Below are 6,031 nucleotides of genomic sequence, written 5' to 3' on the forward strand. Positions count from 1 at the left end.
ATTTCTTTGTAATCATTTACTTATATTTGGAAAAGTTTGGAGCAATTCCAGTGAGCTCAAAATCTCTATCTTGATGTTTTCCAAAGCCATGTCTGACGCTCGTTTAAAAGACAGTTCCAGACAAACAAAAGTGGTCTAATCTAACAACACACAGACACACACATTTTTGTGTCTCCTTTAAACACTCTGAGTTTTGGTTTACGTGCGCAACTTTGCCAAAACGTACTTGGAGTCCTGTGTTTAAGATAGCAAGATGAGATTTACAGTGTGAGTTACAGAGGCACCCCTTCCTATTAAGAACACATGCATTCTGCTTATTTATAAAAGAACTATCTTCTCAAAAAGAACGTGCTGGTGTGAAATACATTCACATGTCAATAGAAATAGAATTGTAAATAAACACGAAGGCTAGAAAAGCAGTTCTAAAAAATACAGACAAAAAATAAGATAATATCAAGCACATTCAGGATTGGTGCTGCTCTCTGTAGGACCCCAAATGAACCCTCAGTGTCATTAAAACTGACACTGTTTTAATTTTGGATGTTCCACGACATGAATGTACAGGAGGGGAAAAAAGGTCACAGCACACAAAGCAGTAAAACCTCATCCAACCTCATATGAGTTACTAAATTCAATTCAAATTCAAAAATTGCAGCCTGCGCTGTGAGGTATTACTCGGTGGGTTCCATAAAGACATAAAGAGGAACCCCCCACAAATAAGCATCTGGTATATAAACTGAAAACTGGACAGACACATGTCCGGATGAAGGAGGTAAAAATGAGATCAAAATTCTGTGAGTAATGAATATATGAAAGAACTTTTTCAACATTTCTGCAGCTGGAAAAAGACACGTAAATCTGCCAACTTAAATAAAGTGTCCAGGGTTGTGAGGTGTGCGCATAGATGTCAAAGCGAAAACCAGAAGATGTCCAGTGTGTGCTTCGTTTCTCATTTTATTTCTTTGTTGAATAGTTTGCTCGTTTAAAACATCTTTTCTCTATTCCTTGCTTATGGTTCTGTGAACTAAACTGGCTGCTGTAAACTGCATCACAGGGCACTTCCCGTGACACGCTGAGCATTTCTTTTTCCACTCCCCTGTTTTGACTTCTGATGCATTTTCCTTGTTACAATTACAGCTTACTGGACGTGGATATTCATACTAGTATCACCCTGTGTGCTTCTACTCCTTTATATCTGTATATATCTGTACATTTACCCCGTTACTCTTCACAAGCACCTGTACGCCATTGTGTCAATTCTGGCACAAAGAATGAAAGAAAATGTCTTTATTATGGCAATAATGTTGCCTCAGCATATTATTATTATTATTATTATTATTATTATTATTATTAATTCGCTTTTTGTCATTGTTCTTTGTTTTTTTTGTTTTTTTTGCCTTTTGTACTTGCAGGTTCTTCACATCACACATTGGACAATGAGACACAGCAGCAGTGACCAAAGCACAATGAGGTCAGCAGGTGGAACCAAGTGAGGGAATCTGTAAAAGGGAAGTAAAGAGTAAAGTCTTTCATTTTATTTATTTTGAATTTTTTATTTTGCAAAATCAGCTGGTAATGTTCTCATGGTGTGAGGATGTAATCCTCACCTTCGACACGTACACAGACACACTTGCTGCGTTTATCTTGCATGCCCTTCTTTTTCATTCATCTTCTTCTCTTGTTCTCCGTCTGTTATTGTGGATCAAAACGCATGACGATCATTTCAAGAAGGAAACTGATTCGGCTTAAGCAAACTTTTCTTTTACTCTCTTTTGTTAAATACTGGACTATTTAACAAAGGCACAAGGGGCACATTTAACGTGTTGACAATCAAATATTCATAATGTGTTTATAACATGCCAATACACAGTCCTGTGTAGGGTGCCGGTTTTTTCCAACCCACACTGCCATGCATACACCGTCAGATCACCACACATATGAGTGTTCAGATTATTGCACAATGTTATGATGATTGTGTGATTGTTCCCTGATTTTTGGTAAACTTTTTAAACCTGCCTTAATCAGGATTGAATTCTGAGGTCACACACAGGCTGAAAGAAGCAGGAAATGACCCCCCCCCCCCCCCCCCCCCCCCCCCACCCTACACACACACACACACACTTAAAGCATCTCATGAAGTCATGAGCTCCTGGTTTAGAAGAATATGTCCAACTCTCCCTATCAGCACCTCCCCTCCCAGCATCTCTTAAATCAGCTTACCTGCTGACACAAAAGTAAGAGTACATAGGCCCAAAATATACACACACTGGTTAGAAGGCAGTCTTTTGTCATTGTGTTTTGATGGAGGTTTGGGGAAAGCACAGGGACAAGGCAGAAATACTTAAAAAGGTCTTTTCAACAGTGAAGGACACTATACTTAAAAAAAGTCTTTCACAAACCAACTAAATAATTTAAGGAAAACAGAGGGATTCTGAAATTTTATACTGGAAAATATACAAAAATGTAGATTAATGATGTGGTGTGTGTGTGTTCCTCTCTTTTCCTACAGGGCTGTACTGCATGCGTCATTGCTGACATATGGGACCGCAAATGAGAAGCTGATTTGTAGTTTTAAATGTGTTAAACACGTCTGCGTCAAGCTCCACAGGAGATATCCCATGGAAATAATGTTTGTAAGCGTATTAAGTGATGCCAGCTTTTTTGTTTTGCAGTGCTTTTCCTGCTTAGACGTAAAATCACTGTTAATTCATGACAGCGGGCAGAATGAAATTTTCGTTACGAGTTAATGTGCGTCTGTGCTGTAGTGCTGGCTTTTCAGACGTAAGAGTGGATGTCTGCATGCCTGGATTCGAGACACTGCCGTTATGTGCAAGCGTGCAGTGAAGAAAACGTGCAAAGTTTCCCACAGCATCCTGAGATTTATACGATCACTTTGTTGAGATTTTGCATATACACTGTTATGTAAATGTCACTAAATACTTGAAAGCTACACGCACGTGTTCTGCACCTACGTTTGTGTATCAGGCAGAAAGTCTTCAGATAAACACAACAAGATTTTCATAGAAGCTATACAATGTTACAGTTTGCAGAGAAACTCACTTAGCATGGAGTAAGTTAAAATAAAAATAAGAGAAGTGAGCATTTCCAAAAAATAAATATGTCAATAAATAGATACACTCCCTTGTAAAGGGTGCCATAATAAATGCATTCAAATACGAGTTACCTTGAACACAAAACATTTAACTCAGGTGTAGATTTTTTCCATGATAACAGACTTCTGTTTCCCTTAATGTAACAACAGGTAAGATAAGACACACATAGCATGTGGACAAACTGTATCCAGTTATTACTGAGGTGTGTGTGTGTGTGTGTGTGTGTTTTGCTATACAATTCCGTTTTCTTCTTCAAGATTCTTTGCTCTGCTATGTAATTAATTTCTTTTAAAATTAATATTACATTTAGGCTCCGTCTCTTTCTTTCTTGTTTTCTCTTTCAGGTGTTTAAAAAGTCAGCGATATGTAAAACTTAAACAGATTTCCCGACTGTGATTTCATTTTCTCCTTTTCCCTTAATATACACCGAATTTCAATTTTGTGGTACATCATTAACTGTGTGTATTATTATCATTATTATTGTCTTTAAATAAAGTTATTTCAAGTCTTTATGCAGCAACATGGATGATTAATAAAAGCCTTGATCCTGCATCGTGTGTCCTCATTGAGTTTGCATGTTTGATTTGAGGAGATAAGCCTTTGTGTTCACATGTTGTAAAGAATTAGGAATTCACACATCAATGTGATTCTTTGCTGTAAAGACGCACATGGAACTACACATTAATAAAAGCCAGTGGACATGACGTATTGCAGAGTGTGTGTGTGTGTGCATGTGTAAGCTGAATCTGACAGACGTAAAGATTCAGAATAAAATCTATACTGATCTCCTGAAAAAATCCTCGAAAAGAAAAAAAGGAAAACGTAAAAGTTGATGAAAGAATGCGATGTTTGTGTGTTGTACAAAAACTAGTCAGTGTCTTAGAGTGCACGGACACAAATCTCATCATCTTGTCACACTTTTCTGTATCAAAAATAACAAACACAATGACACGTCTCTCAACATGTGGTGTTAAATTACTATGGTCCAGCACATTGTGTTATTAAAAGAAGTCCGTGTGCTTCTTATAAACATATTTTACTCATCGGGAGCTTAAAAAAATAATGAAAGAAAAAAGTCAGATATATTTCTCGATTATTTATCAGCGCTGCAGGTTTGACTTTCACTTTTTACCCACTCACTATCATGCCAGCCGTACTCACCATCAGACTCACGGTCACCACTTTAGGCACTTTACATGCGGGATGCTGGGTTAATCTAACTTTCATTCAGACTCCTTTGAAAGCTTAAAGCCAACAGTTCAGATCCATGTTTACAGTTGCTGCATTTCTATTTTTAGATGTCATGCTCTTATATAACGCTCACACTCACATTATGGACCACTCATGTCTGCTCCACTTGGCTGAACTGTGTACTCCGTATGTGTGTGTCTGTATATTAAGTTTGATTCAATTACACACATCATGTCTATGAAACAAAGAGGAGTTACAATCAGAATAATCACAGCAATAAAACAAATAATCAAACCATTTGTTTTTTTTGTTTTTTTTTTAAAAAAAAAAAGCAGAGTTAAGACTAAATATCTATCACAAGTGGATTTGTGGACACACATCTTTGAAATTAAAACACAGGATTCTGCATGGTGTCAATTTATTATTTACACCTCCATCTGGGATGCTAAAAAGTCAGTTCCCACAAATTAAAAACAATTGTTTTTCAAAATGTTTTGGGTGGAAATGTTGTAAAAGAGTTTTGTTTTGTTTTGTTTTTTACAAGATTGCTTACTATATTTCAAAAACATTACACGTATGTTTGCTAAACCCAGAACACTCCAAAAAAATGTAAGTTCTACTATTGCCATTAAATTGCCTTTCAAAACACTAAGGTGTAGACAAAAGCAAGCATAATGATAAAATGTAAATATTTTTATAAAGGAAAACAGGGAGAAAAAACATACACACACTTGGGGTGTAAAATTGAAATGGGTATTTGATATTGCATTTTCAGTCTACAGTATTTCAAACAATATGTAAGCACAGGTAAAAAGAATGTGTGTTTTCATTGACCACTGAAAACTGATCAAATCACTGTCCTCATTAAAGCTTTCTACGGTGTAATCAAGACACCGTGTTGAGCACTTTTGAAATTGCTGCCAGTGGACATAACAGTATATACAGTACATGTATATATGCAGTCTTAGGATGGGAGAACATTAAACATTAACATTTACAATACAAGCATTTTTCCCCACAAGAGATTAGAAACATAACTGGCACATTTAGTGTACTACGAGAAAATACATGAAATACAGAAAAGAATATGAAAACAAGAAAAAGAAAAGATGGACAAATTTGAGCAATTAATAGAACAATGCAAGCAGGTTCAGCTTCATCCTGAAAAAATAAATGTTTGTTTAAAGTGACACTTGGAGAAAAGGTATGTGCAAACGCATATACAGCTATTACACAAACAGAGAAAACACGTGAAATAACACAAGCATGGTATGGCTTGGAATACTTATTAAACCCCGATTGTACTATTAGTGTTATTATTTGTGGGAAGAAAAAAATATTCAGTATTTTTAACCAAAGAAGACAAAGCACACTAAGGGCAAATAAGAGGTAGAGTTAGGGCACTATAACGCTTACAATATTAAGGGATGAAACGTAAAAAAAAAAGAGTACGATTATAAATATTAGAAGGACGTAAAAGTAGAAACTGATATGATGTTACCAAGTTAGTAAATCCTTAAACCGTAATGCTTCATAGAGTGAAAACGGTCCCTTTTGAAATGTGATTCTTTTTTTTTTTTAAATTAAAGTTGTTACTTTACGCCAACATAACAGGTAGGAAGTTAAGATGTGATATAGAAGAATTTAACGCGTATATTTTGCAAAACATTGCAGCCGCATGACGGTCGTTTTGGGTCCAGCCTGTGCTGGAACAGTAGGTGGTAGTA

Source organism: Neolamprologus brichardi, chromosome 1, assembly GCF_056152115.1.
Source record: "Neolamprologus brichardi isolate AB-2024 chromosome 1, ASM5615211v1, whole genome shotgun sequence".
Classification (NCBI taxonomy): Eukaryota; Metazoa; Chordata; class Actinopteri; order Cichliformes; family Cichlidae; genus Neolamprologus; species Neolamprologus brichardi.